At 35.8% G+C, this 22,021-nt stretch overlaps 2 long non-coding RNA genes across 11 annotated transcripts in view; one reads left to right on the forward strand and one right to left on the reverse strand.

The window, feature by feature from the left end:
- Positions 1–2,550: 2,550 nt before the first annotated feature.
- The window catches only part of LOC145961178 (uncharacterized), a 154,882-nt gene continuing 135,411 nt past the window's right edge, over positions 2,551–22,021 (reverse strand). For 4 of the 10 annotated variants that reach the window (XR_014435575.1, XR_014435584.1, XR_014435591.1 and 1 more), the window contains 2 exons: positions 16,909–16,990; positions 2,551–3,706 (listed from right to left, as the gene is read on the reverse strand). This is a non-coding gene — a long non-coding RNA (uncharacterized LOC145961178). The remainder of the gene's footprint in view (positions 3,707–16,908; positions 16,991–22,021) is intronic. The other 6 variants (XR_014435578.1, XR_014435592.1, XR_014435580.1 and 3 more) reach the window with 5 other exon arrangements.
- On the forward strand, positions 12,190–15,197 carry LOC145961210 (uncharacterized). The gene is made up of 3 exons (XR_014435595.1): positions 12,190–12,501; positions 13,896–14,027; positions 14,556–15,197. It is a non-coding gene; the product is annotated as an uncharacterized LOC145961210 (long non-coding RNA).

The raw sequence follows: 22,021 nt of genomic DNA on the forward strand, positions 1-22,021 counted from the left end.
ATCCTTAATGTAATCATGATTAAAATTTTATTTTCATATACTTGACATACAAACTTTACAAGTATCAAATTTGTTGCCTATAAAAACAATGTTATAAAATACTTCTAACGTGGAGATATATAATAAGAAATATATAAAATAGGACTGTGTATGTTACAAAAAGCATGCAAGAAAAATTCATGAAAATTAATTCTTTAATGTTTGATTAGATTTTAAAACATGATGCATTGATGTAGTAATATTCTATAACATATTTAATTTACTTATAATAGTAGTATTATGTATAATGTTAATAAGTATTAATTTTAATAAGTATTATATATTGGAATATCTAATTCTTTCTATCTCGTGTGACTTACACGTTTGTTATTCATCATAAGAAACTGGAATCTAACTCATTCAGAATGAATGCGCAATGGTCTGGTAATGGTTTTCTGCGCAGACGCTCGACGCTTGATGCTGCCATGTAGAGGCACCTTAAGAAACAGCCTCGTTTGACAGTTGCAATACGCAACGCGCGATGCAAATTTTGTCCAATCAAATGACGCTTTGTGATAGAGCCTAAATAAAATATTGTAATATTTTTTTGTTGGCTATTCTGATAGTTGCTATGAATTACAAATAAATGTAATGGCGGTCAAATCGCGCGTTAAATCCGTAGCAATCCAAAATAGTTTTGTTAAATGTGAAAATTATTCATGCGAAACAGTTATTGTATATTACTTGTGCAATAGTGATGTAAAAGTGATACGTTCGAGAGAAAGGAAAAGACAAGATATTGTGCTTTGTACGAAAATTTAGCGAGAGGAAACGAAACAGGTATCGTACTTTCCATGAAAACTTAACATATATAATTACACATATATATACTTGATAAATTAATATATATATCTGTTAGATATTTTTTTGTTTTTTACGTGTGTATATATTTATTTATATATAAAAAAATTATTAATTAAGCTCGAACATTGAAATAAGATAATTAATTATCGGGAAGATAAAATTTATCGCTAAGCAGCAATAATAAATTACTGAATATGAATAAATTTATTTTGTACATGAAATATAAAATGTAACTGTGAGATATTTTATGACTTAACATTTAATAACATTTAAAAATTTTTTATTTCCTAATCAAGAAACTATTCCGAAGTTTAATATATTTTAATTTTTTATATAAATCTGCAACAAAAGTAATTTTTTTTTCACAAGAGATGGTTTTAATTAACGTATTTGCTTTATATTTTATTACATTTTATTGCATATTATTATTTCATTATTACATTGTCATATTATTTCAGTAGTTTTATTAATTGATATGATGTTTTACAAATATTTTATAGTAAATCGTGCAAGGAATAATCTTTTATTAATTTTTTAATACAACAATTAAATAACCGCAAATTTTTATACATGTACTCGCATAGTATTTTCTTTATTAATTTATTAATATATACACATTATTAATATACACACATACAATACTAAATATGCTTTACATACAAATAATGTATAATATAAATTGAAAGATGGCGTCTCGTCATCTGCTTCGGCCAGGATAGTCAACCTAAGGAACATCCTCGTTTAACAGTTGCAATACACAACGCGCGACGCAAATTTTGTCCAATCAAATGACGCTTTGTGATAGAGTCTAAATAAAAATATTGTAGTAATATTTTTTTGTTGGCTATTCTGATAGTTGCTATGAATTACAAATAAATGTAATGGCGCGATCAAATCGCGCGTTAAATCTGTTACGCTAAATCCGTATCAATCCAAATAGTTTTGTTAAATGTGAAAATCATTCATGCAGTAGTGAAACAGTTATTGTATATTACTTGTGTAATAGTGATGTAAAAGTGATACGTTCGAGAGAAAGGAAAAGACAAGATATTGTGCTTTGCACGAAAATTTAGCGAGAGGAAAGAAACAGGTATCGTACTTTCGAAAATATTTTTATACCACCTTATATTTCATGAGGTTAATATGAAAGTTCTTACTTTATATGTATATATATATGTGTACGTGTGTGTGTATATATATTTATATATAAAAAAATTATTAATTAAGCTCCAACATTGAAATAAGATAATTAATTATCGGGAAGATAAAATTTATCGCTAAGCAGCAATAATAGATTATTGAATATGAATAAATTTATTTTTGTACATGAAATATAAAATATAATAAATCAGTAAAGAAATATAAAATGTAAGATATTTTATGACTTAATATTTAATAACACTTTTAAATTTTCTATTTCTTAATCAAGAAACTATTCTAAAATTTAATATATTTCAATTTTTTATATAAATCTGCAACAAGTAATTTTTTTTCACAAGAGATGGTTTCAATTAACGTGTATTTGCCTCATATTTTATTACATTTTATTGCACATTATTATTTCATTATTACATTATTATATTATTTTAGCAGTTATTAATTGATATGAACGTTTTACAAACATTTTATAATAAACCGTGCGAAAAAGAATAAACTTTTATTAATTTTTTAATATAACAATTAAATAATTGCAAATTTTTATACATATACTCGCATAATAATTTTTTTTATTAATTTATTAATATATACAACACTTTTTTTATTAATTTATTAATATATACAACACATACAACACTAAATATGCTTTACATATAAAAAAATTATGTCGGATAAATTTTTTCACACTTTTTTAAAATATAAACGTATGTTATATAATTTGATACGCTTCGTTATGTTCAATAACACGAGCGTTGCGGAAATATCTAAATAAACAACAGCTAATTATCGCATGATAAAGTTTGATTTAATTAATTAATTCAGTTGATCCCGCAGCTACATTGTATACAATATCCAGAGTAATTTATCGAACAACGATGTCATGTTGTCGTGAAACAAATTCAATGTACGTGTATTTTGTTTCTCGCTTTTGTGAAATTACAATGACTTTAATTAGCGACCGTTGCGAATTGTCTTTGGTAACCATTGCGAATCCAATACAAGCTTAAATGGTAACGCATATATAACGGCCGAATATATAACGTGTACGATGAATTTAACGCACTCACACACCTGAAACTTTGCTCACCTTTATTTTCTCAAAGTAAGAGAGCATGGAAACCAGGTAAAAAAAGCAAATTTCAGGCGTAAGAGTACTGTTAAGAAATAGTCCTATGATTGTAGCTGCTCCGCTATTTTCCTCACAAGAGGAGGGGGAGTGGGGGCGCGAGAGGGGGATTCAAGGGGGAGGCCGCGATGTAACGTCACAAACACACCTGAAACTTTGCTCATCCAACATTAAGATTACGGGCCGAGCAAAGAATCAGGCCCACCTGTAACGCTCAGTATTTTTCTCTTTCTTGCGTTTTCTTCTTTCCATCGATGTAGTGCACAGCAACAATGAATCCTACGAATAAAATAGAGCAAAAGCTTTAGTCAGAGTAAATCAATTAATATACAAAAAGAGAAAAGAAGTTTTTTCCGTTTTAAAACAAAAGCTTCTGCTTTCATATCTTGCTAAAAGCATTCGACTTAAATTTAATTTATACGATTCAATAAATTGGTAGAATATTTAAACATTAGTTTAGAAATGTAAATTAATCTGTTTGCTAAGATTTCATAGAAAAAAGATTATTTTTCTCAAACGTGCATTATTATTATTGAGCATCCCATATTTTTCTGGCGTGAGAAGTATGAGTTACTAGACCTGCAACAGAAAAAAAACACAAATTTCAGACATGTATAATATTATCATGAGAAAAAATAATTTATAAAATTGATGACGTACATTTAAAAAAATTTTATGAAAATACACAATGAAAGAATAATTAAATATATATGTTTAAATATGTTTAAATACATATGTTTAAATATATGTATATGTTTTTACATTGTAATATATCTATGCGTTAAAGCATAAAATTATTTAATGTTAGCTATTACGCGGCCGTTTTTTAATTTCTAGTAATTATCTACCGCGACAGTCGTTTAAATATTTTCCAGTGTCCTACAACATAAAATACATGTTAAGCCCAATTAAAATTCGTTTTAACGCGCGAATTACTGCATTTTTCTCTGCCCAGAGAACTACAATTCATATAAAAAATGTCCCGTCTCTCCCTTCTTGTTTCCCTTCTCCTCTTTTTTTTCTAAAAAAGATTGTAACGATAAAAAAAATACTGATTTATATGTTAAAACATTACTGGACGTGAAACAGTTATTATGTACCTCCGCTTTAAATTGCCGCGATGTTTATTCACTGCGACGCTTAATTCAACGCTCATTTGAACATTTTGTCGACTATACGATACATACCGAGTCCAATTAAAATTCGTGTCACTTCAAGCGTCGCTCTGTAAAACGCGATTTATGCGATTCCTCTCGTCGTTCCCTTTTATCTCCAACTTTTCCGTATGCGCTGCAGCAGGGCGAATTATGACCAGAGAAGAGAGGTGGGAGGGGGAGCGCGGACGTTGTTCCTCATGTTCGTGAAAGCGCCCTTTCTTCGTGGCACACGGCGCGCGATCGTGCGATGAATCGCACGATAGCGAGAACTCTGGAGGAGGAGAAAGAGAAAGAGGAGAAAGAGGATCAGAACGGAGGAGAGAACAGAAGCGAAGCAGCGGGCTAGGTCGTCCAAGGAGGAGGATAGGGTGCGCTTTCATTTGGCGTGCACGCACGTGGACGTACAACACGTAGGAGAGAAGAGAGAGAAGTGATCATCGTGGTACTCTCGTGGAATGCGAGCGTCAGCAGGAGAGATAGGAGATTACGTCAGACTCCGGCTCCATTTAAATGCCCGGCATTGCTGAAATTGGTCCGAGGTGACCCCTGACTTTGGGAACCGTCTCGTTTCTTTGTCCGGACCGCTCCTCCTCCTCCTCCTCCTCTCTTCTTTACTCTTTCATGAGAGATAGGGCGCGCGAGTATATCCGTTGGTACAAAGGGACGGTCACGAATTCGGTGACGAGAAGAAAGTCTCGAAAAAAAGCCCAGATATAAAGAGACGTCACCGCGTTATCGTCCGGTTAATCTGGAGTCTTACTTCAAACCAGACACGCACGGGGTCGACTGACACTTCTACCCTCTCTCCTCCTCGCCCTCCATTCTCCGAAAAAGGGAAGGTAAAAACGTTCTAGTTAATAGGGACTATTTTTGGCCGCGAGAGAAATCTTCTTGATTCCTGACAATTTTCGTTTTTCGTAATAATAGCACCGTCGTCGTTAAATTCGTGACGTGTTGACTCGCACACGACCGGCACCACTTCTCACGGCAACTTTCGGGAAAGCATTAATCATGCAAGTCGGGAACTACTTGTGTATGATTCGGTTGGGCAAACAACACCGGCTTTTGAGGTCGAATACGCTAATGTCGGCGCACCAACACGACGTACACAACGCCGAGGGATTAATATTCTTTTGTCGTGCGCGCGAGTCGCTCTCGGAATCGTTTGTTATTCCGGCTGCCTCACAAAATCCTCGCCACGGCGATGATATTCGTGTTCCTGTCTACCCTACCTGTACACATGCCCCACACAGTCGACACACCGTTATCTTCCGTTTAGATATGCAGTCTGGAATAGATAAATGGACAAATATCTCGCGTTAGAAAAGAAGCGGATGGGGCGTCGTTTTAATTCCCGACTATTTTCACAGAAAAAGAGACAGAATCGAATCCAATCTGTGTTTGCCTAGAATATACGGTGTCCCCAGTTTTTCGTTTTTTCCGACAAATTTTGAGTGAATTTTTCTCTTCTCCCGATAATTTAATTTGTGATTGTTATCGCACGATGTAAAATTATTAAATTAAATATCTTCGACAATTTTTATTTAGATTGCGTTAATTAAACAGATTTATTCTTCATTTCCGATAGAAAAGACACGCTTTTCAACAGCACATATATATATATATATATATACACACAATATTTTCAAGTATAACATGTATTTTAAAAGTATCAGCTTCCTCTTCCATAAAAATGTTTTACGCGGATTTCATTTTCTTTCTTTTCAATTAGCTTTTCAAGTAAATTTCTCTCTCAGAGCAGCAATTTAATTTGCGAATGACGTTGTAACGTAGGATTATTAAATTTAATAGCTTCGACATCATTTATTTGGATTTCATTAAAAACATTTATTTTTCGACTAATTCTCGACAAAAAGAAATTACGTTTTTCAATGACACATATATTTCCAACAATACTGCATGTATTTTAAAAATATCGAACTTTGTTTTCTAAAATATTCTGGATGTGTAATAGTGCAAGTCCCAAAAGAGTAGCGCTCACTGTCTATCAAGAAATATAAATCTGATAAAAGCCTCTGTGCATGTGTGCACGTGTGTATGCGTTGCTCAAAAGACACTTGCCGGAAATTCTTTGAAAAACGCGGAGTCTCCTTTAGGAGTCTTTTTCACCCTTCCTGCATGATGGAATCTCGAATTTCCTAGCGTGACTCGGTTCGTTCTCGATTCTCCGTTCTTTTCAACCAAAATTGATCGATCTATCCTCCGCAAGGATAAGGTTAACGGACGTCTGATTTCTGACCTTCCTTTTTCAGAATGACGATGATAATCAACGAACGATTCTTTCGAGAAATATAGAAAGACTATTTTTGAATCTAGTAAATTATTCAGACATAAAGACAATTTTGAAATAATTACATTTAAAAATTTATATAATTTTATAGATTTTTAAAAATTTATACAATTTTATAGAGACTATTTTTGAATGCAGTATATTACTCAGAAATAAAGACAATTTTGAAATAATTACATTTAAAAATTTATATAATTTTATAGAGATTTATTTGAAGTTGACGAAATAACTTTTGAATTAATTATATCGAGAGATGGACTGATCATCTCTCCGACTGACCTCGCTAATTTCCATTATTATTTTGCAATTCTCGATTCTCAGATACGCGAATAGATTTGCATAGGTAGGTGTGAGATATACAAGGCCAACAGGCGAAACGGTCGAAAAAACGCTTATGAGCGAGTTTGATGGAACATTTATCCCGGCTCTACGAACCGTCGCTATGTGGGTGATCGATCAACCGTCGTTTTCGGCGGTAGCAGCGATATTTCGCGAAATATTTTCGAGGCACCATTTTCCGGTTCGCTGCGTTACATTTTACACGCGCCTGTGTGAGCGAATTTATATCGTATATTCGGCAAAACAATTATTCCCGTGTGAACGAGATTATTTCTCTGTCGATTTAATTTTCGACGGACTTCATCAATATCTCTAAAGATTGCCTTTTTGGATTCGTGTCTGTTATTATTTATATACATTTGCATATTATTACTATTATTGTGATATCAATGTTTTAAATTATAAATCACCCTCTTTTCTTACCATGAATCCGTAAATAATATATCTTTGTTTTTAATTTAAAAAAAATCTTCTCAAGAAACATTATTAAATTTATACAAAAATTAATCTTAAAATGAAAAATTTGTTTCTTAGATTTCAACTTTAAATTCATGAAATATGTTCCGCAAGTATCACAACGATAGTTTTAGGACATCCCGTATACGAACGCTTAATGTGCATCGGAAATAGCTGTCCGTGGGTTATATAACGGTATAATGATGCACGTTTCGCTAACAAAACCAGGGAGTTAAGCTACTCACGTCTGGTTTGTTCGTGAAAAGGAGGAACATGAAAAGAGGAAAGACTGAAACTGAGACTTGGCGCAAAAAGAGTCGGCGTTTGACAGGAAGTTGACCCACGTCCGGTTCTAATGTATTTCCGGCCAGTTACGGCTATCAAATCGCACAAGTCTGCGGTTCCGACGTTTTATTTCTTTCGTACCCTTTTTCGTTCCATTATAATCGCCATCCTCAGGTCTTTCCGGGTCCGAATTAACAACATATCAAGACAAAATTGAAAGCTCTATCATTAACATATTAACGTTTCCTTGCTTGCGATCGCGCAGCATTTTCATGGGTGAGATCTTTGTAGAATAAATCATATAAAAAGGAAGTGGCTATGTTAAGAATTTTGTTGAAATTAATCTAAAGCTTTTTCGTTATTAGTAACCTAATTGTTTTAATCAAGTACTTGAAGAAAAAATATCTTTTTATTAAAAATTTTATTCGGGAAATTTGTGAACCTGTGATTTATATTTCTAAAAGGTAGGGGAATTATATTAGTACTTGAAAAGTAGATAAGAGCTAAAGTTAAGTTCATAAATCCAATTGATGGTTATACAACTTACTGTAAAGGTTAACGGAAATTAAGTAACAAATCGCGTATCATGTTGAGATGCGCAGAATAAAATGAAAATAAACTTACGATGAGATCTCTGTCTAACGACTTTTTCTCCTAAATGCGTTAAAATCACGCTATAACCATTTGCAATCTCGGCAACTCATAGAACAAAGAGAAGCAGGATTGCAGCGGTTAAAGTCGACTCTGCTCGCGAAAACAGGTCCGTTAACGAATCGATTGAAATGGAAATCGATTGAACAAGCACTCGACCCTTGTTACTCCCCATTTCCTGTCTCTCTGTCTTCCTCTTCTTTTCCCCCACCTAATGTAATTCTTTCATAATACGGATAGTTTCGCGAAACAGAAATCGCGCTTTCGAAATCTGGTAAATAGACGAGACAGAAAGAGAGAGAAAGAGAGAGAGGGGAGGACGGGCGGAGGATGAGGGATAATTGTATTGTAATTGCATCCTTCGAGCTACGTGCGTCGGCGGAGAGAAAGAGAGGAGTGAGGCCGAGTCACGGTTGACCCGATTTTTTTCTCCACTCTGGCAAGAGTACACGCCGGTGTTCCGAACTGAAACTAATAACCCGCGATGAGAGGGGAAGAGGGTAGCGGCAACAGAGAAGAAAAAGGCAGGGAAGAAAGACGGAGGGCAATGGATCTAAAGTGGCGGTCGTTGTGGAGTAAGAAGAGAAGATCGGAGCTGTGTGAGAGTAGAACTGCGGATAAAAGCGATGCGGGAGGATGAAGCCGCACGGACTTATTCACAGGGTGTCCCGCGTAATTGTAATCGTCGATTATATGTCGATTGTATCGTGGTTCTTTACGAGTCGAGTTATCCCCTTTGATGTTTTCATTATCGCCGAAATCCTTTATCCTCTCACGTCGTTATAGATATAAATGGCCGTTATTGCGCGTAATTGAAAAAATTCTTCAATTTTATTTTAAACTCAATATTTTCGCGATCAAAAAATAAAGAGAAAACGATTTCTCAATTGTAAATAAATGAAAGATTTTTTCGTGAAAATCATATCTTATTAAAATTAAGATTGCTCGTTCCATGACACCTTGTGCAATATATAATAACATAATAATATTTAATGACTAATTTTTACTGAAAAAAGTTCTTGGAAAAAAGAAATTATATTTATACAATATGTTATTTAACTACGTCATTGTAGGCTTCTTAATACTCTATTTACTCCATTTTATTTAATTACTCCATTTTACTTTGTTAATATGAGAACTTCTATCCAGAAAAAATTGTAAAAAAATGCGTAATAATTTTTAATTTCCGAATCGCTGCTTTTTTCTATCACCCCGAAAATTCCTATAAAGAAAGGGATTAGCGGGGAATCCGTCGTCATCGACGGCGGTGCTTCACGCGATGTAACGACATAACGACGCGCTTCGTACATGTACACCGTGAAACGGCTCTTTGTAATCCTGGACGAGACAAGCGTCGATCGATAAGCGCGTTATATGCATTAGGAGACGTGGTGAAAGAAAGTGTCTTGTTCGACTACGAAAACGATGAAGAAGCGACGAATCTGCGCGAGCGCGTTCTCCATTTTCGCCGGAAGTACGGAACACGCTATTATGTCACGCCTCACGTTTTGTCACGCGATATTACGAGGTACGAGTGACGAAAGAGAGAAAATAATCTACCTCGCTTTTTCTCTTTATCCACACATTTTACCCTTTTATATGGATACCTTCGAGAGAGAGGAGGGAGCGCAAAATCCGTAGACAATTATTTCTCGCGTAATATCCGATGAATAAAATCTATCGAAGAGTGAAAAGCGTGGGTAGAAGTGGAAGTTTATCTGATTCGATAGTAATCTTATTAACGGCATTATTTATTGACGTAGCGCGTTGGATAACCCGCGTAGGGGCTCGCGTGACGTAACACAGGTACTACGTCTCTATTTCTCGATTCGAGCCATCTCTTACGGAACGATCGATCGATCGAGGGCGAAGAGAACGCGCGTCGCGCGGAAACGGAAACGACGGCATCCGACGACGTTAAAGTCCAACGACGCCGTTTCAGCGTCGCGAAATAGATCACCCGGCTTATCCGGCTTTATAGCCGACGGCGAGTACGGCCGAGAGAGCCGTGGAAGCGTTTTCGCGCGCACGTACCGCGAGTTATTTCAACATAATCGCTCTGCGAACTGCCAGGCGACGAGAGAGAGAGAGGAAGGAACTAAAAATCCGCTTCGGGAAAATATGATTTGCTTGATTCACGTGCAATTCCCTTCGCAAAAATACGGACGATGGGGTGCCTCGAGCACATTTTTTTGCGAAAATTTTGCGAAACATATCGTCCGTTATTTTAGTTGGTCTTCTTCGAAAGATCTCTGCTCGTCATCATCATCAGCGCGACGCAATATTCTGCGTTTAACGTGTGTTAATTAATGAAGAACATATGTGGGATGCGTTGACAATCAGCGAGGCGACATAAGCATACGTGGGATGCTTGTACATATTCCAAGGTGCATATAGATCTTTGATATTCTCTTAAGGAAAAGTCCTCTCTGCGCTGTTGACAACTTCGAAGAGATACCGCGTCCTCAGAATTTGAGATGTATAACATTCTGCATACACGTTGCTCACGTAGCTCGCGTACTCGACGACCACGAGAGAGAGAGAGAGAGAGAGAGAGAGAGAGAGAGAGAGAGAGAGAGAGAGAGAGAGAGAGAGAGAGAGAGAGAGAGAGAATGGATGTAGATCTCACCGTTGTGTACGCTCGATGTAATCGTGTTCCTTTGATGCGAGACGACGCGCGTCGCAGGAAACTCGTCTCGGTATATATCACAGACGAAAACGCGCAATCGCGGCCTGAATGTCGCGCTGCGGAATGTGTCTTCGTGTAAACAGGACGATGATGCGCTGGCATCAAACAACACTCGGATATCTCTCTAAACACTGTGCCACCTTGTTACATTACGTCACTCGGGAATTTCTTGCTTTCTATCGCGAGCAAATTTCGCATACGCAGCGCGGAGCGAGCAATCGTGCTACAAAATTAGATACACTGTGCCTTATTAAATCGTTCAACGCGCGAAATGCGCAGAGACGAGATCGCTCTCTCTCCTCCTCTCTATTTCTCCAATATAAAATAGTTAAAAATAACGCAGCACGGAGAGAGAGATAGAGAGAAAGAGAAAAAGACTTTCAATCAAATCATGAAAAATAATAGAGAAACAATATATACATTTTTTTGCATGTAAAACATGATGAATGGAAAAAATCTGGAAAATTTTCAGTTTTTTTTTTTTAACAATGTCTGTACACATCATGCAATATACTCTGCAAGAAAGAGAGAGAAAGAAAGTTTAATTGATACATTGAATTTAATGAAATAATCTGGAAAGAAATTAATAAAATTAATAAAAAATTAATAAAAAAATGACTACATATAATTAAAGTTAATAATTTTAATTTGATAAAAAAAATGAAAGATATAAATATGCCCGCTCAATTTCGTTCTTTTTTTTTTTAATAGCAAATGTTCTTCCGCTCTTCTCAATTATATTATCGCATGCAATAAATTACGTCATCGATAAATTCTCGCGATACAGTTTGCATCGCTCGTATCGTTGTCGACCCTGATAAGTCTCGCTTCGTTGCGGACGCGCGAAATATTTTTATCGCCTCGAAAGCTATTTCGCGCCGCATCCGGCGGCGCATTTTCCGGCACCGCTCTTCCCCAGGCTCGTTAGTTTTTCCCCGTGTTGCGCGTCGCGTCGCCATTCGTCAGCTTCCGCTCGGCGTATATTTTCAAACGCGCGGTCTCGTACATTTTCCCTGATTTCGTAACGCGTCGACGTATAACGGCGTGACGCAATCCTGTACGAGGAGAGCGCGCGTCCCAGAACAAGCGTGCCCGCATGTGAGAGATGTGCTCCTCCCCGCCCGCTCCTTCTCTCTCTCTCCCTCTCGTGCGTGTAAAAAAAAAGCCACACGTACGAACGCATACACACGCATGCAACGTAGTCTCGGAGCTCTATTGCGCGTAGCGCACTCGCAATAACGCCGTGACCATATGCCTCGAACACGTGTGGTTGTATAAATAAGCTTTATGACGTCATCCCGAAGCCGCATGATTCTGCCGCTGCGTTCCCTCCCCCTCGTCTGTTCTCCTCCCTCTGGCTCTCTTTGAGACGCACAGCGCTAAATTGCGTCGTTTGCTCCGGATTCTTCAGGCCTGAAGATTGTACGGGAATGTAACAAGAGGTGCGAGATTAAAATGTGGGTTGAAGAATAGAACTTGGGAAAATGTAGGTAATAAACACACGGATGATGTGAACCAGACTTTGAAATGCGCTGACACTTAATTGATGTACTTTATGGCAATGCTACGGTTATGATATAGATTTGTGGAATTTATTAAATATTTATAGTCGAATGTCAGACTCGCGAGTGCAAAAATACTAGTAGACGCCATCAGTATAAAAAATGAGAGAAATTAACGAGAAACTCGATATAAAGATTCGACAACAAATTATCATAAAATTGCGCAGAGTTTAATCCTTCCATTTTTTTCCCGTGCAATTCAGATTTTATCTAAACATTTATTTACATATCATAGCCTGATTATTAAAATGTTCCATGTTGGAGATTTGACGAGACAAATAACATCACGCGTGACTGCTAATTGTGTGATTCATTGAGAAGCAAGCATATATACCGAGATAAGATTAGCAATAGAGGGAATGGTTTATTTGTTCCGCGATATACTGTAGAATCTGCTTTCGTACTGGCGTGCTCGTTCTATTGGCGGCGCAATAAATAATCGGTCAGAATAGAGTCTTACGTAACGAGAAAACAGATGGTCCGATCGAGTACGCGGACGATCGCGAAGAAACGCGCGCGATACGTCGCCCTAGAAAATCGCGTCCGCGAAATTAAAATTGCACCATTACCAGGCCACGTTACATGATGGCGCGCATGGCAATATAAATCCATACGTAAATAACTGTAACTGCTAATGCAAACAAGCTTTACGGCCGTCTCGCGCAATCCGCCCGAGCAATTCCGACGATTAATACTTGGCATCGAACTCGCGATCGCGACGTTCGCCTTCGGAATTTCCATCAAGGCTCGCGGATTCGCGCAATTGCCGTAAGGCACTTTAACTGACGGCGACAGTTGAAATGGATTTCAGAATTTCCCATTTCCCGTATATTTCCCCAAAATTGCCTATAAAGAACGCGAATCCTTAGGAAATATATACACTCTTGCAACGCGCACGTTTATCCTTTACTGCCGCTTACATTTTGCAATAGAATTGCTAATGAAATTATCCGAATAAAATCTCAATTTTTGAATAATATTTTATAAGCTGCTATTTTTTGAATAATATCCGTGATACCGCTAGCATTACATTAATAACATTCACTTAAGGAAAGCTACGTAATCTTCTGTGATATAGGTGTATCATTTTAATTATAGCAGTGATTTGCGTACGAAATTGCGATCCATTAAAAGAAGGTCGAGATCACTTCGCGAAATCATACGACGCGTAATGAGACGTATTTAAAATTATTCCGAGTGGATTCGGTCAAAAAAGAAACTGTTTCGCGTAATTATCCGCGCAATTTATTCGCGATGGCACTTCGCGTCGCTTAACGTAAGAATGTTGAACGCGAGCTTACCGCCCCTTTTCTTTCAGCGGGAAAAACGAGCGGCTATGAAAAGTTTAAGAGAACGGGTTTGACGGTACACATAGCGATGACGAGGGGGAGGAGGAAAAGGAGGAAGACGGGAAAAAGATAGCGACAACTTTCGCTTAAATCCGCGATAAGTATGCGCGAAATGTATGAAAGAGATTTGGTGCATGTGCGGAGCAACGAAAACGTTTGCAAAAACACGCGAGAGCATGCTTTAAGTATCATTGTTGCAGTCCTAGAATTCTTGACATGCCCTCTATAAATTCACCATATTTAAATTATGTCATAAAGGCCGTTTCCTTTCTAATTAATATTAATTTTGGAAGAATTTTTCCGTTTGTAGATTAATACACAAAATTGTAGGTAAATTTAACAATATTTGATTTTTAAATTCGAAGCGAAATTAAGTTTGCGTTTCTTGAAATTAACTAGTTCTTTTATTATTTATCGATACATCGGTAATATTTTATAAATCTTTATGATCATATCAATCTATAAGATATATTCAATAGCGAGAAACGTGAAATGTGTGCACATGCATTTCAATTTTTCCTTATTTTTCATCTTTTTTTGAAGTATTTTAAATTATATATGTATATTCTTTTCTATATATATTTTTTCGATTTGTACAATTAATTGTGTTGATTCTGTCAAAATGATAGGAACGCGCAAGGGAATTGGAAGCAAAATGCTGATGATGTTTAGAACGTTAGAAGTGATGAAGACTGTGTAAATGACTGAGAAAGACGGTGGGGACTGCGTATCTCTTTCGTGAGAGAGAAGGAAAGAGAGAGAGAGAAAGAGACTCATTGCGACACAATAAGAAAGGCAGTTGGGAATCGACGAAAGGGGCGACGATAGTTAAAGAACAGGCGGGATGCGGGGATGTACCGTACAAAATGCGACATTACCGGGGACAAGCGATCATTAAGGCCACCCCCGTGGCTAAACAAAAGGATCATTGAGAGACTTAAGCGAGGCTGCAGGCAGTTTGGAAACTAGTCGCTCGAATTGTACATCGCCACTTTCGCAAATTCTGTCTCTTTCTCTTCCTCTCTCTCTCTCCCTCTCTCTTTCTCGTTGGCTTTTCTCTTTCATCGTTGTACGCCTCTGCGCTTCTCCGTGTCGGTGCACTTTGACCTCTGGACAACGGGAACATCTCCCACGGGTGCCGTGCGAGTTTCCATTTTGATTTCGTAGTTCAATTGATCCCTGGTTTGAACCTTAACAGCGCACGAATTTTCGCTCAAAGATACAAAATTTTCTTCTATTAATATCTTTTATTCAAAAAACAAAGTAATAAACTTTTCACCACCATTATATATGTAACATTTCTCAAGAATATATGTTATTAAATTATTTTCTTCGACTTGAATATTTTTCATCACTTAATCAAGAATTGTAGAATAAGAGAAACTATGTTAATTAACTTAAGAAGAGAAATTGAAATTAAGAACTTTCTTGTTTACTTCACTTAACCTTTTCGGAGAAAAGCTGCATAATTATGCATAATTTGAAATTGTAAATATTTCAATCTTTTGTAAAAAAAATAAACAGCTCGTAATACAATCCCGCTATTTCGCATAATACACTATGCGCATCGTAGCGTAAATCTTCATACATTATCCGCTGTGCTCCGTTATTAGATTCAATTGCACCGCATGTATACTGATTGACCTAATATTATCGATTCTCATACATCGAAGAGACGTATACCCATAACTCGCGCTGCTTTTCACGGAGTTCGACATCAAGGTATCTCTTCACCGGGATGAAGAGGAGAAAAAGGGAAGGATAATCTTATTTCTTACCGACAACGCGACAGCCAAACGTCGTTAACGTATATATCGTCATTGAAATCGGATTACACGTGCACTGCCGTTCACGCGTCGGTGCAAAAAGCACAGTAGGAAAGGGAAAGGGAATAGGAAGTCCATCGCCGGACGTAATTCCTCTTCCTTCTCTTTTTCTGAATTTTTTTACACAGACCTGATCGTGCGATTCGAGGTTTCAATCCCGAGGAATTCATTTTCTCGCCAGTCGGTCGGTACAAGAGTGAATTTACGAGGAACGTATGTGTTTCTAGACCGATTCTAAGCCGCGTGAAAATGCGGTCCGTTCGCTATTTACCTTTTTGCGAGCCCCGGCTTAATGCTAATCCCGAAATCAGAATTTTATTACGGACAGGTGTATGTTTATGTTTTTATTATCCACGTGACGCGACCAAGGATCTGATGTGACTAAATCGAATGGCCTGAAATATTGTTATCGTTGCAGAAAATTTGGTGCTTAAAAAAAGAATTCAATTTTCTACCTTGTACATCCAAGAGAAACGCGCAAAATAATTTTTAATTAATAAATATAATAGAAACTTGGTCTTTTCTTTCTCGCATAATTCGCATCGTTAATTTCAATGAGAGATCAGCAAGTTGCAAGCTAACGAATCCCATGAGAATCACGTGAATAATTATTTTTGCGTTATTTGCGCATTCGTCCGCGCGGTTAAGTGTCTCATGGCGACCGTAACCGAATTTACATAGGGTGCACCGCGACGCATCGGAGCCGTTATCGACTAAATAAACTGGAAAATGGTTCCTGGCTCGTGGAAATGAACCCTGCCGCCAAAATTGCCACCCGATGGAGCCGGGTTTAATTAAATATATCGAGTTAATTAAGTATCTGCATTTTCATCAATATTAATATCATTTACATAAATCAAGTAATAATGGGTAATGTGGGATGTCGCGCGCGCGCCCAGTATTTTATCACAGTAGGAACGATTACTCAAGTCGCGCAGCAATTAATTATCTTTATGGGGATCGACACGCGAATGCATTACATATATTAGATATTCCGTAAATTACACAGAGAAGTACGTTATTTACAATTGCATTTTATTCAAACACAAATGTAGAAAGTAAATTAAAAGATAATATCTATATTGAGACTGTAGATTTTCATGGATTCAGCATTCAAATATAATTATTGATAATATATAATTATTTTATCTTTTACCTTATCATAAATACCTTGATCTTTTTACTTTGATTGTGTCACATCATCCTTGTTATATGCAATCCTTTTTTTATTTCATTATCTGAAACAGAAAAAAATTTTTCTTAATTGAAATGTGTGAGTCAAATTAAAATTGAATTAACATGGAATAAAAATTTTTTTAAGTATCGCAGCATCTCGAAAAATTAATAATCTTATAGACAAGAATTTTAGTTCATCATTAAAAATTATTATTCTGCATAAATCTTAAAATGTAAGTTTTATAAAAAGATGTTTCAGATAAAAGTCGCACTTTGTTTTACAAAGATAACTTTAAAATCTTGAAAAAGCCTCAACTCGAAACAGAAGCGTGCTGATTGTCTCTTTCGAAATTTAGCAATCTTTTATCTTTGATATTTATAGCAATCTTTGATATTTTTCTATAAAACATTTTTAAAATTTATCACGGATCATAATTTTTTCCGACACATTTTGTTACAAGATACATACGTAAGATCATTAAGGGAGCGATATCACTTCCTTAATAAACGTTATAAATCACTAGAGAACGACAATCATCAATTATCATTAAAAAGTGCTACGGTGTCACGACTGTTCCTCTGATTAACCCTATTAAATATGAAATCCCCCGTAGAGTCCCAGGATCTGTGTCAAATCTCTCATCTGTTGGAGCGACGCGTCGTATAGACATAGAGTCGCATTCCAACGAATCATCGTCGTAACTATCATCGTGCCGCCGTCATTACCGTACGCTGCATTCGGAAAAGAATATCTCGCCTCCCACGCGCGTATACCGTACACGTATACGCGTGCATAGGCACATTTGTGCGCCTGGTGTTGTGTCCGGCTCGACGGAGGGAATCGACAATTTGACGGATCGATAATCGTTCAACATGCTGGCCGACTCGATCGGTCTCTCTCTCTCTCTTTCTCTCTCCCTCTCTCCCCCCTTCTCTCTCTCTCTGCATGTACATTCCCGCGGGATTGCTCGAAGGCGTGAAGGCACAGCCATTATTTATGAAAGCCGTAAATCACGATCGATCGATCTGTCAGATCGATCGCGTTTACTCGCTCGCTTGTTCGCACGCGCTCCAACGTCGGTCCCATCGTTCGAGGAAACACTTTGACGAGAGATGCCCACGTATATGATGCAACTATCATGGCTATATAGCTGTGACACTAGTGGAATTATACCGGGCAAACACAATATCGCGCGTGCGATGTATCCGCATACATCTATTGTACATACATACATTGCGTATACTTGCGTCTCCGCGACGACGTCGTCGAGACATTATTCCTCGTTGACCGCATTCGTCGCTATTTTCCGCGCTTTATTACTCCTTATCTAGAGAAATAGAAATATTAAAGAGGTAAAGGCGCGCGAAAAATGGCGTTATAATTATAGAATGATGACATGTATTTATAAGAAAATAGTTTTAAAAAATTTATACATTAAATGACACCTTACTTATTTAGAGAGACATTTTTTTATATTCGTCACTTAATTTACCGTAATTAAGTCTCTCGTCTCGCCTGCATTTCACTCGCTCATTATTCATAGTTCATCAAGCTGAAGCTTTCTTGCACAAGATGGCTCAAATTCCATCGCGTAGAAAGCGCTGCGATGAGCAAGACATAGAATTTCTGATTAATAGATGTCAGCAATTTATGATGATTATGCCCCCCAATGACACCGCAGAGATATAGTTAATTGCTTAACAGGTGTCGTTTACCGCTTATCACGCCTTCGAAACGCTCTCGTCGAATCAATAAAGCGGTAATTAATTGTAATACGCGTCTTTCTTCCAGATTAATAAAGTCATTGTATAAAGACACACTCAATAAATTAGGGCGATTGAAATTCCGTCACGTAAAGAGTTTTGGAATAACGAATCTTTTCGTGTCAATTGTCGCGTGAAGCTGTGAAAAGAAGCTTTTCCCCACTGTAACTTGCAAGGATGATGATCATTATAATACTTAAAGCTCTCGTGCGAATAATGGTAGACTGGTATATAGTCACGTTTTTCTTACTTTGACGCGAATCGAGATAATGCTGAGAGTTTCACATCGCTGGGGATTTCATACATTCATACGCAGGCATTAACGGCATTTTATGCATTTAATTGGCAAAAAAGAGCTTTTCTTTTTCACATTTTTCGTTTCTCTGGCGCACACATTTAAAAAAAGTTGTAATATTTTATAATAATTATTTTATGTATTACAAAGTTTGTTTAGTCAAATAGACTTTTTTTACAAAATTTTTATTCCGAGATATAAAGAACATAATTCAAGATAAATCTAAAGCTGTGTATTAGTGAGAAAATGGAAAAAGTAATGTTGTCGTTGGATTCAATTTTAACCGAATGATTACAAAGTGATGTAACATCATTTTCGAATTAGTCGTATTTCGTATCAAACTCTGCAAGGGGAGTGTCAAACTCGAATAAATAAACAAATTTAAAAAGCGCTTACTGACAAATTACATGATGACACGTCAGTTTAAAGGAATTTTACCCGGGATTTGACCTAGATTCGCGTCGGCAGCTACAGACTATGGAAATCGTGGTCTAACAAGCTTGTTAGCTTCACCGGAAGGAATGCACCGCCAGTTGATTCGTTGCACGTAGCAAATTGCGAATAACAATGGTTAATTTAACAAATGCAGACTACACAATTTAAATTTATACGTTATTAATGAGATAAATACTACAATTTTGATAGAGTCAAAGAACAATCTTTAATAATGCCGTATTATTATCACAGTAGAGAATATAAATATAGAATATTTATATGTAAAATAGGAGTAATCACAGAAATAAATCATATACAAAAATTAATAAATTATTTTGTAAGAATAACATGATTTTTTATTGCAAATGCAAATAAATATTTTCTTTAAATAATATTCTCCCTTGCGTACATCAATTTTGTCGAAAAATCTGTTATTCACGATAGCGTATGAAATATAACAAATAAATAACCGCTAAAATATTTATAAATGATGTGATATTTTATATATCATTAGATATTTATATATTAAAATATAAAAACCAAAAGGAAATATTAAAGGCTTGTATAGTATTTGATTCTTCAAACCTCACTTACTTTTGATCTTAATGATTCCTTTAGGAAGAACCGTATTTCTCGATTAAGAGAATTTGGTTCTTCTGGTGCGCATATTATAACGGTCCCATTATTTAATGCCGCCCGCACCTGCCTGCAACAGGTGATGGGGGCCCGCGATCTCTCGGGCCCCTCGTGTACCGGGGCACGTGCCCTTGATGGAGAAACGTGTCGCTCCGAATAGCCGCGTATCGCGAAATACAATCGACTTGCCATAAAAAAACCAGTGAAATCGTTCCTGCCGATGCATGCTTCTCTCTTTATAGCGTATTCGGATCGCCGATTCGGATCGAGGGATTCTACGGGTAAAAGACCTTTAAACTGACATCGTGTCGTACATCACTTGTATCCGGGTGAAACGGAAACTTGCATAATACACGTATCGTCTCACGTGATCGCGTCGTTTATAGGCGAATAAATTGTTGCGTGGTTATTTAACTATCTTGAGATTTCTTAATGCATAATATATTTTAATGTATATATTTTCTTTTTATTTTGTGTACATTTTAGTGTTTATTTTAATATATAATATTTATAATATTTATAATTATTTTAATATATAATATTTATAATAAAATGCGAATGAAAAATCAATTATTCGAAATATATTAGCATAAATAAAATTAATATCTGTGCGATGGCATTTAATTGATGATCCATGTTAATATCATATAAATGCATATCATCGCGAACGTTTTAAGATTTCAATAAAATTAGGCTTAGAAATAGTCATATCGTTCATTTGAGACAGTGTACACGAAACCAGTTGGTATTTTTCCTCTTTCAATACCGCCTAGAATTATACGACACAATCGTTGTGTCCTTGTATGTAACACCCACGTTGCATTATATTACAAAACTCTTGCCATCATACCATATTGCGTCGTGCTATTATTTCATTTTCGATCATCGATTGTGAGGAATTTATTTTTACGAAAATTTTATTAAATGAAGAGAACATTGAAATTTTGTCGGATCTACGTATGTATCTGCAGAAGCTTGAATATATATATTTCTACGAATTTAATTTAGAATTAATATATTTATAAAATAATATTATCAATTATAAAATAAATATATATTTTCAATAATTTTCTTATACAGATTATCACATTATTAAATAACAGCTTAAATGCATAAATAAATAGTTAATAAATAACATCGATTAAACTCGACATATTGCGCTTGAAAAATATCGGAATATACACAGGAATGTATTCCGTAATTGATGATACAATCCGAAAAATAATGATTCTATATGAAAAAATACATCCAAAATGTAGAATAAATTTTTTTCGTATAAGGATTTGTTTTCGACAAAATTAATTTAAAAAATTGAAAAATTGATAGCATATCATGCTTTTTAAAATTTTAATAATCTGCATCAATTTTGTATCATACGTTATCAAATTTATCTTGACAATGGTTATTAAAATATGTGTAAAAATACAATATTTTTCTATTAAAAATAAAATTTAAATACTTTACACAAATTTTCTCCTTTTTCTTTTCTATATTAAGTAAATTATTTTTAATTGTTTTATTAAGTGGAGTGTTGTGTATTTTTATATCTATTTATTAATAATCGAGATGAATTCGATAACACATGACATAAAGTTAGAAGATAATCTCAAAAATTAAATATACATTAATTTTTAAAATTTTAAAGTCAATTTTCTCGGAAAAAACATCTGATATGAAATTTAATTCTACATTTTTTATTATTTTTTTTTTCATGAAAAATCATTATCCTTCCAATTGTATCTGTCTAGTTACGTGACTAATGTATAGCTTGTACATGTACGTACACAATCGCAATGACATCGTCAAATATTTGCCGAATGATATATCGCGCGTCGTCAAATAATAAGCAACAACTCTTAAACGAACTCGGTTTGTACGAACGAGTTATTTTATGCGAGCTTGAGAATTATGAATGACAGTCTCCAAATCGCATAACATAACGAGAAATGCAAAATAGAACTCG

The sequence above is a fragment of the Camponotus vicinus genome, unplaced genomic scaffold (genome assembly GCF_025532165.1).
Source record: "Camponotus vicinus isolate PSW18456_S1 unplaced genomic scaffold, iyCamVici1.0 SCAF_1, whole genome shotgun sequence".
Classification (NCBI taxonomy): Eukaryota; Metazoa; Arthropoda; class Insecta; order Hymenoptera; family Formicidae; genus Camponotus; species Camponotus vicinus.